Genomic DNA, 10,442 nt, shown 5'->3' with positions numbered 1-10,442 from the left:
ATTTCTCACCGAGGCGACCCCCATGGAGAAGTTGCTCCATCAACGGAACATCAAAACGGGGGACATCAACACAATGGCACCCGAAGCTTTTTCGTCGTGCATCAGCGGCAGTGCAGACGCCTTGCGCTAACTAATTCGCTTCGTTCTTCGAGAGGAACTCCAACGGATCTGTTTTTCCAGGTTGCGCAGCTAGCAGCGCTGATCGAAGTCGTCAGGGTCGAAGTGCGGCAGGTTATGGAGGTACCCGATGTCCCCGAAGCGTCCCCGATGTCCCCGAAGACCCCCGTACGCATCCGTTGCACGTCGCACTACTGGCTACGCTCCCATTACCCAGACGTCTCCCGTGAGTAACATCGCCCCATATTACGCAGCCGCATCTGCTACAGCTGGGCCACGCCCTCGGAAGTCCGATTTGTGGCGTACACCGAACCGTACGCCTCTCTGCTATCGCGGCGGGGAGCCCGGCCATCTCTACCGAGCGTGTAAGTACCGTCAAGTGGATCTTCCCGGCTTCCGTTCCGACGCACCCTGCCCACAGAACGGCGAACGACCAATGAGATTGTGGAGCATCTCTGTGCATGCCAGAACCCTGTCTACTCTGGATGGCGCGAGTCTCGTTCGGTTTCGCCTCTCCGCTATCGCGCTTCCAGCCCCGGCCGGCAGAGCCGCTCTGCTGGTCGTCGTTCGCCGAGTCCACGTCGGGAAAACTAACAACAGCGACCTTTGGAGGCAAGACCTCTGACGTCGGGACGTGTCAAGATCCTCCATCGCGAAACGCTCGAGCCGACGATATCTGGACAAAGAGAGGCAGCGACAGTATCCGATACGCTGCATTCAATTTGCATATGAGAATTGATGGCACTGATATGATCACGATGCTCAATACGGGTGGTGATTATTCGGTGATGAGCCCTGCCCTTGCTTGAGAACTTATAAATGTTCTCACACCGTGGACTGGGACCCACGTTCGCACCGCTGGTGGCCACCTAATTCCCCCAGGGGGCAAGCGCACGGATTGAGTTGGAATTCGTGGTCACATTATCTACTCCGAAGTACATATTTCCTCACTTTTCGTCCTCTTAACAACACACTCTTAATTTGATCAGCGCACAAGGTTATTGGCGGGTATAACCTGGTCCAGAATACCATTCATTCAGGCATGTAGGGATCTTAATTTCGGCAGGTTTGATAAAACAGAACGTCGCCAAACCTTGCTTTCAGTAAGCATAGGTATAGGCAACTTGCAAAGGCCAGGCAGCGCCAATGAAGCGCAGCGTTCAGCGTCATCAACGTCGGCGTTGCAATAAAAAGTGCAGCGCCAAAGCGTGATGTTGCAATAAAATTATGGGCGCGAGTCTTTAAACAGCCACTGAGCACTGTTGCCGCTCGCATGCATATCCGAGATTCATCGAAGATTTTTGGATGATTTAAATCAAATATGGTTTCACGTTGGGATAAAACCCAATGAATTCGATTCGGCAAGAATAATAGTCGGAGTTAATCGGTCTGGATGAGCCTTCGAGCGCAAAAAGTGTCGCATATCTGAGCATGTTAAACACCACTCTTGATTTGTTGCATTGGAAACCATTTCTAAACGAGGTACACACTCACGTAGCTGTCCAAATAGAGTGCCTAGATGAAATTGGAAAAAGAAAGCCGTAGTAGGAAGCAGCGCCTGCGACGACACGTAGGCAGTGAAGAAATGCCAGAACAGAAACTATACTCTATCTCACAAGTAGTTGGCAGCAGGGTAGAAGGTAGAGATCTCTTGTCGAATCTGGCCTGCAAGACAACAAATATATTTGAACAGTGTTTAACTATTTTCCAAGCAATTACCAGAATACGTGATGAATGAATGAATGAATGAATGAATGAATGAATGAATGAATGAATGAATGAATGAATGAATGAATGAATGAATAACTTTATTGTTATAAGCGTTCTCTCAGCGTAGGTGGAGCCCTCAGTCCAGGGCCCCAGTGGCCTTTGCAGTCTTGCGAACCCTGGTAGTTTTGACATAAATACACCCAGCGATTCATTCACTGCTTAAATTATCAGAGAAAGACCGCACGAACGTAGAGTTGCAGAGGCCTGCTGAGAAGTGGTGCGCCATCATTCGCAAACAAGGCTTCCGCCTAATTTCCAGCTGGGACGCTTTCACACTGGGACGCTTTATTTCCTAGTAACGCAGCCTCCAGTCGCGAGAGGACGGGCGCGGAGGAACATATTTACGGAGCGTGTTTTTTCTTATTTGCTCAGACCCCCGTAGGTTCCACAGAACTGCAAGCTACTTCTGAGATAGAATATAGGCCCTGAACGTATAGAAGCAAAACAAAGAATCCGTCCCGAATGCCGTCCCCTTGAATGCTCTTCCGCTGAGCAAACAGCAGCTGGCCCCGTTAAACTTTTATGCTGCCACACACAAGGGCAGTTCGGGTTCCACTCACCAGGCAAGAATTGAAACTTAAATGCTTTCAGCACCTTCTCTTTTTTACTGTCCTCGTGCGCCGGAGGCGCTCCCTTGGTGATAACTTTGTTCACTAGTTTATTTTTCCCGTTCTCTTCTAATACTCCCTCCAAATCGGAATGAACAGTTGCGCGTGAGTGGAACCGTGTCAGTACTTCGCTATCAGCTGGTGAAACAGCAGCTTATGAAGAGAGAGCACTAGGCGAGAAAAAGAGGCAGATACGCCGTCTGACCGTTTATTCAGTTGGAACGCGCAATTCACACTTTAACCGATTTTCGTTCGGAATTGAAGCAGCTCTCACATGCTGCCTTGCAATTTTGACGGACGTTGATGCCTGTCTCATGTTTTTGTTTATTGTGTGGTTCTTTGTCGCCGCTATGGCAGTTAAATGATGTCCGCCTTGGTGCTTGCACTTATGGTTCCTTTTTATCTCGGCATGAGCCAATCGCGTTTTATTTCCGCTGAACCAAGTTTACGACTCCCTTTGTATTCGTTTTCGTAAAAGCCGCCGCTCTACAGTAAGCATGCATCGCTGGATGCACGAGAACAGAAGACATTGCGTTGCCGCCAAAGAGCGAAAGCATTTCCGCTTTTTCTCTTCTTCTTGCCTCGCTCTCGAGCTTGCTTTTTTTATCTGGGTCTGCAGCGCGGCCTTCTCCTCACAACATCGCTCATCTCTACGACTGAAGGCCATTCGTTTTCAGCGCATCCTATTCAACAGTGTATATCGGCTTTGGGCGAGAGTAGGAAACAGACAGAGGACGGGAAAGCGGGGGAGGCGGATTCTCAGAAAATTATGGCTCCTACCGAGAAGCAGGCAGACGCGAGGCCGTCCTATAGACCGATGCGCAATCGAGAAGGAAGAATGGCGCGGCGACGGCGTGAGCGCGCGCAAGAAAAACGGAAAGTGCCGACAGCTAGACGACGTGCGGAAAGCACACTTATTTTCTATTCACGGGGAAAACACTAAAGGGGAACACGGGCGTGCTCGAGAGCTTTACATCGAGATGGCGCGCTGGCTGACGGGCACGGTGGCGTCACCGTTTTCGCCGAGCCGGAGAGGAGGCGGCGGAGGCGACGCGGGCAACGAATGGCCGAAAGAAAAACGCGACGCAAAGTAAGAAATGAAGGCAGCGACACTTGGAAACGCCTGCGGGCCGAAGGGAAGAGAAATGAGCTGCTAGAACGTCAATTTAGCGACACCGTATAGAGGAGACGACAGGGAAAGAAAAAAATGAAAGGCAAGGAAAACAAAGAGGAGTCTTGGTAAGGGCTGTGGCAGGGGGAGAGGGGTTGGGTGGAGCGAAGAGAAATGAAAGTGGAGAGCAGGTATCGCGTATCACTCCAGGAATTCTGTGTTTTTGCGCTTGATCCACGTTTTCATCTTTTCTTTTTCATTTTTTTACTTCTCACGTGTGCACCGTCACCGTATCAGCCACTGTAGGTCCTTTGCCTTCTTTTTTTTTCGCCATTTCAACCCTCTCTCCGTTTCAGCGGCTCCCTGGCCCCAATTTTTCTTACAAGGCGGACAAGAAAAAGAGGTGACGGCTGAGCTTTCATTCTAAATCGTTCGCCCGCGACAACTCCCCTCTGCGAGGAAGGACAGAACCTTGCAGACCCAGCCTGCAGCGAATGATGGCGTCGCCGCAGGAGGAAAGGAGGAGCAAGAGGAGGAGGACAAACCGAATCATAAGAAGACCGCACCGCCCGATTTTTCTTCTCATTTTGGCCTCGTTATTAGAGTTCGAGCTGCGTTCTACGTTCCCCGTCGTCAGACCTGATCCGCTGTTGTGCTTGGAAGGAGGTTTTTATGTGCTGCTCTGGAAAGGACCGTGATTCGGTAATTGGACGAATGAATCTCTCTCGTAGGCGCGTCTGTGCGTTGCCGCGGCGTTGTGCTGTTGAATAATGAAAAAAGAAAAAGATCACGACAAATGAAGTACGAAGGCGACAAAAAGAGAAAAGAAAAAGTTTTATTTCGGCGGCGACGGAACTCGAAACCACGAAAAACATGTCTCATGTCCACAATTTTATTGCCTTCTTGCCGAGTCTTCCTCGACATGTTTTCGTGCCGTTGGTGCGAGTTTTGCGAGCAAATTCATGGTCGGCGCGGATGCGGCTGCAGATTGTAAATTGCCGCGTGATAAGTCCTGCTTATTCTGTTCTGTAAAAGGCTAACGTCCATCAGTGTCCCCCGACTCGACGTCCTTGCCTGGACTTTTTTTAAGGTTTTTTCCCTCTTTTTGCCTTGTTTTGAGCTCTGCGCGTAATACAATTCATTTATTATTTCGCGTTATTTTCTGGTGTCTGTTCAATCCCAAAGGTAGAGATCATTCTGCTGGTGTGTTTGCCAGCCTTTTTATTACATTTTCTTTTTCGAATTCCCAATCTGTCTGACAAGACGAACGCCAACAGACAGGTTACTTCAGCGAACCATCACCAAAGAATGTTGTTGCGGCAAGTACTGCACAGTACTTACTTACTAAAGTGCGTAACCATTTTACACGCAGCTTGAACAACGCGCAGAGTTATGCTACGCTAAACGATAAAACGGAGCTGGCATTCAAGAGCCAGTTACAAGCGTATAATAAAGGATGTTCTGGAGAAATTTGAACTCAAAAGTAAACTGAAAGACGAACACGGCGTGAAAAGGGTATGTTCAAATTGAGTAAACTGAAAGACGAACAAGAAGTTAAGAGGGCTTGTCCCAATTGACCAATTACACCATCTTTTCCGAAGCCATTCCGTCATAGAAATAATATCAGTCGTGTGTTTAAACTTGGCTGTGAAATCCAGTTTCCTGATTTGAGAGCCCAATTAGGCTTGATTCGGAAATGTTTAGAATCCGCCCCTTCCCCCCCCCCCCCCCCCCAAAAAAAAAAAAAAGTGAAACCAACAAAGAGGTTAAACTACTTAAAAAAAGGTTAGAAAAGGGCACAACTGCTAGATAATCTTGTATTTTTCTTAAATACAAAAGCCTCTTGAAGAGTTTGAAAAACTGACGAGGGCAAAAAGATAGCTGCTAATTCAAACATTTCCCAGTCCATTTAGGTTCCATTGTTGCAGTAGAACTAATTTCATAGCACGCGGTTTTTATTGCATGGACTCTGGCTTTTGGGCAGTGACTTCCATTTTTCAGGAAGATGGGTTTTCGCGTTATGTTCCCAGATATGTGCGCCTAATTCACGGCCTCAGCAACATTTTACGATAAGTGCATATCAGTGTTAACAAACACCCTTTCGCCTTTTTTTCTGCGTCTACCACCCTTTAGTAATTTCTTTTCGCTACGCCTACTTTCTTTATAGCGCAAACGTGAACGGCTATACCCATTTTTCATTTTAATTCGCTACTTCTGGCAGAGATAAACACCGTTTTCCCTAAGTTTCTATTTTCTTTCGTTTTATTATTTTTTCATTCCTTTTTGTTCATTCAGCCAGTTCTGTTTTCTCTCATTTCGAGTGGTTTTTGCTCGAATCGAAACGAGAAAGTGTAAAAAAAATAGGGTCTTATCAACCTTCTTCTTCGTCCAACGTGACTTGGACCGTTCAGAAGAGGAAATAACATAGCCGACAAAAAGAACTATTAAAGATACAGAAAATAAAATATTGCTAGCGTAAACAGTTCACGTAAAACAGAAGTAAGCCGTCATATAGAGTCACAGCGGAGTAAAAAGTAAAACAGGAGTGAACTGGACAAAAGAAAAAAGGAATAAAAAATAAAGGGAGCTGATGTTGAAAGAAAAAAAACAGAGAGCGATTGAACAGCCGCGCTAAGGAGGCGGTGATCAAATTGGCGCTTGCGTGTTCCGCGAAGCCTGACCCATCCTCTGCTCTGGCGTGTTGGCAAACACCAGAAGAGATGAGCTGCTCCTCAAACGAGCGCCGCGACGCCTCGTACGCTCTGCTAGGCCGGCGCGTAGGCGATGGCCACGGCGGAGCAAACAAACTGGCCAGTCTCCTGGCAACCGCACCCCGCTCAAATCAAAGCGCCCTCTCGTTTCCCGCTGGCTGACGCTGACGAGTCGCGGTTTGCCGACTGACATGGCAGGCCAGCTTGTTAGCGAAGGTCAGCTGACAACCACAGCCGTGCAAAGCGTGGTCAAATGCGTAGGTTCAGGGAATGGGCAGACGTGGTGGCAAGCGCCACAATTTTTTAGAGTGACCGCTACCAGCAAGCTGACATTTTGACTGCGAGAATTTATCTTACCTCTTGTTACTTCCTTGCTGAAGCGTTGGTTTGATCTTGCTTACGGTGTCCACGGCAGCACTTTTATTTCCCTGAACACACATCCTGTATACTTTTGTCCGTGACTGTATACGCGTTCGCATCAGTACAAAGGACAAGATTCTTTATTCCACGCCCCCGCCGCGGTGGCTCAGTGGTTCGGCGCTCGGCTGCTGACCCGAAAAACGCGGGTTCGATCCCGGCCGCGGCGGCTGAATTTCGATGAAGGCGAAATTCTGGAGGCCCGTGTGCTGTGCGATGTCAGTGCACGTTAAAGAACCCCAGGTGGCAGAAATTTCCGTAGCCCTTCACTACGGCGTCCCTCATAGCCTAGGTTGCTTTGGGACGTTAAACCCCAATAAACCAAACCAAACTTTATTCCACGCCTCCGTGCCTTTCCTCTTCTACCTCCTCCTCCTCCTCCTCCTCCTCATTTATTCCACGAGTTTTTACTCGACGTGATATAGTGCACAGGGGTATAGCGCGCCAATTCTGCAGCCAACTCGAGCAGGCGTGGTGGCTCGAGCAGTACGGAAGTTTGGGCATACGCTGTGGGCTCTTCAAGGTGATTATGTTACGAGGCACGGCAGGTAGGTTTAAGTGATTCCGTTCGAAACAAAAATAGACGCTTACAGTGGCATGAACCATGACAGCGCGAACATGCGCACAGACATTCGCACAACATTCGCGCCTGCATGAGCAAAGTAGGTGCCCCGCAGAAAAGCTTACCGGATGAAAGCCCATTGGACAGATTACCAATTTGGGGCTGACCCCTACAAAAGCTCACCTCAAAAAGGATTCTACCTACGACTTGAGTTTGACAGTTTATCTGACTATTAGGCAATGTTTGAAATACAGGCTTAAACAATTAGCAGCTGTGTGAGTACATGATGTTTACAGGACGTAGGGTGAGGGTAAAGTAAGGTTTAAGGCTAGGTTAAGCTTTAAATTAAGGAATTAACAAGTAGAGGCTGTGTTAGAATGAAGGAGCTAACAATTAGCGACTGTGTTAGAAGAGTCTACACAGTTTTGGTTTTGGTATTTTTCTGGGTAAGCTCAAAATTTCTGAGTTTTTACGGTGAGCGTTTGTCCGGGTTTCGGTGACAGCACTGCGGTTAGGCCTGAGCTTTGAATTAGCTTGTGTAATAAACCAAAGCCTCTTGCCGATATGTATTGAAGATGAACCAACTCGGAGTGCTTCGCTGTGCAACGTACCGCTAGCTGACAAAGCACCACTAGACAGCCTGTTATATGCTGTGTATGCGGCACAGTTGGGAAGTCATCTGTAAATAACATTAGCAATTCCGAGTCAGGCCTTTCGCTCAGGCATAGACTGCATTGATGACGAGATAGCGGGTAGAGATCAATATAAGCAGCATTTATACCCTACCAACTGCCGCACTGATTGCTGGTAGGGACAGACAGGACATATAACGCTTATTTTGTCCGGGCATCAGTAGAGGGTGCACAGCAAGGGGATGACTGGTGGGTAGTTGAAACACGTGCGATGCTGCTGCTTGGTCGCTCTTCTGACGCCTTATACTTGAGGTACCAGTCCCTTATTTTTATCACATTGATTAACAGTAATAGCCTAAATTTTACAACTGTGGAAGAAAAGTTATCTTCATGTCTTTATGTTTTTGCAAAGAACTTTCAAAATATCAAGAATTACCAGGACATTAGGATTCAGTTCCTATTGAACTGCACCCCAGTAACAAAAAATATTTGAATTCTGTAAAATGTACGAGTAAAGAGAATAGTACTTTTTCGAAACGGAATCGAATACGAATACTCTAGTTCCCCTACCGAATTGAATACAAATAATCTAGTCAGAAAATGACTCGAATACGAACAAAATATTTCTGTGATTATTCGCTATTTGTGCTGTTATTCGAACAAAACGAATATTTATGCGAAACCTCGAACCCCTAGCAGCGGGGCTAGCAGTCTTAGAATAAAAGTTGTAGCTGTCGAAAGAAATAGCAGTGATCTCTAGCAATGCTCTATGAGTATGTGAACTATTGAACCGCCATGTGATGAGTGTAGAAAAATTACTTTCTTCAACTGATGACGAGAGCGAACAAAGGAGTGTCAAATGTCAGTTGTTGGGAGGGACGAAAGTTTGAGCCGCGGCTTTTGATGTCGGCCACGGTTTGCTACGCGTGACTAAACACTGTCGCACTGCGTGTGCGATCATTACAAACGCCGCCACACAAGTGGACCGCGTCGAGTTGCTAAGCCCAAAAAAGAAATTCAACAGAAATTCAAAAAAGAGCAATTAGGTTCATATCATCTGCTAGTTACCATGCTCGCACGTCGCCTCTCTTCAAATCCAAGAGATAAGTACTTCCCCATTCATCTGATAATACAACATAGCACTGCCACACTGGCACACCATTCGATCGCCACAACTATCCTTCAGCCTCATCACACTTTGTCTCCTCGCAATATAGATCTCGAAGTATTACGATAAAATACTTTCTCATCCAATTAGCAAGTGTGTACGGGAAAACAACTCTTGTGTTTGTAGAGACTAGAAACTAGAATGAAATCCAATCGAAATAGGGCAAAATTCTAACTTCTCTGCACGGCTAAAGTAGTACTATTGCAACAGGTTTTGACTTATTTGTCGGTGCTGTCTGCTGATTTAGTTTTCTGAACATAATGTGCATGGATCCCAACTGGCCTACTAGCTAGGGATTCAGTGTTTGTAGCAATGTTGTTTTTGTTCATTGTGGTTTTGACTGAATAAAAAATGAAACGAAAAATTAAACCAAACTCTCATTTCAGCGTAGACTGTTCGCGACAGCATGCTGTGCAGCGGCGGAGTGAGCCCTGTTTTTAAAAGAATAGTCGAAAAAATCAACGCCGCGACCTATTTTCATTTCGTGCCCAATACTCAAAAACTGTCCCGAAAATTTAGAACGCATTCGATTCGTTTCGAATAATTCTCAACATGCGCTATTTTATTCGTTGAACCAATCGAATAGTAGGTTATTCGATATGCTGTTCTGAGAATCTGTTATGTGATGCACTACATTGTGCATATTTTACATTCTGAGCACTTTGTACTATCGCTGCTTGGTTTGTAAAACGAGGCTGAAGGCTTAAGTGGCTTCTTTTTCAAGCAACTTCCACCCGCAATCACCGTCTTTGATTGAAATAAACAAGATATTATTGTTAAACGATAAGGGAGGCAAACAAAGCGCTTGTGCGTCGTCTTTCTTGCGTCCCTGTGTTCGCCCCGCTTTACGTTTGCTATGAGTCCCCGACCAGACCGCACCCACACCATCCCAATATTATTGCTTTTCGGAAATTGAGAACAATCCCTCAGCCCTTATAAACTGCACTATGAGCAAAGCTCGCTTGCTAAATTACACAATGCGAGAAATTATTCCGTCCACCGCAGTGGTGATTTGAGCACTCGCCACGTATGCTGGAGGTGAGAGGTTCCATCACCAACCCTGCCGGGCATCCACTGTTTTCTAATGTGTACACGCTCTCCCATGGTCTGGCGCAGCTTTTCTGGAGTTTAACCAAAACAGGTCAGTAAGGGCGCTTTTCGACCAAGTGTTCTTGAAATAAAATGATCACATAATTCTTAAAATTGTTGCTGTAATTTTGCAGTGCTCTTTTTGTTGAAGTAAAAGCACGACATGCAATTCAACTAGCACTCTAATTTTATTCGCTTTAAAATCTGGAGCCGGAATCTTAAAGCATTCAATTTTTGAACTAAGTTTTCAGGAATTA

At 46.5% G+C, this 10,442-nt stretch overlaps 1 pseudogene; it reads left to right on the top strand.

The window, feature by feature from the left end:
• The first annotated feature begins 247 nt into the window (after positions 1 to 247).
• On the top strand, positions 248 to 4,013 carry LOC149371754 (uncharacterized; annotated as a pseudogene).
• The last annotated feature ends 6,429 nt before the right edge of the window (positions 4,014 to 10,442 follow it).

This window comes from Amblyomma mixtum, chromosome 1 (assembly GCF_055824585.1).
Source record: "Amblyomma mixtum isolate Tamu chromosome 1, ASM5582458v1, whole genome shotgun sequence".
Classification (NCBI taxonomy): Eukaryota; Metazoa; Arthropoda; class Arachnida; order Ixodida; family Ixodidae; genus Amblyomma; species Amblyomma mixtum.
Note: the sequence above shows the minus strand (reverse complement) of the source record. Positions and strands in the feature narration are given on the sequence as shown.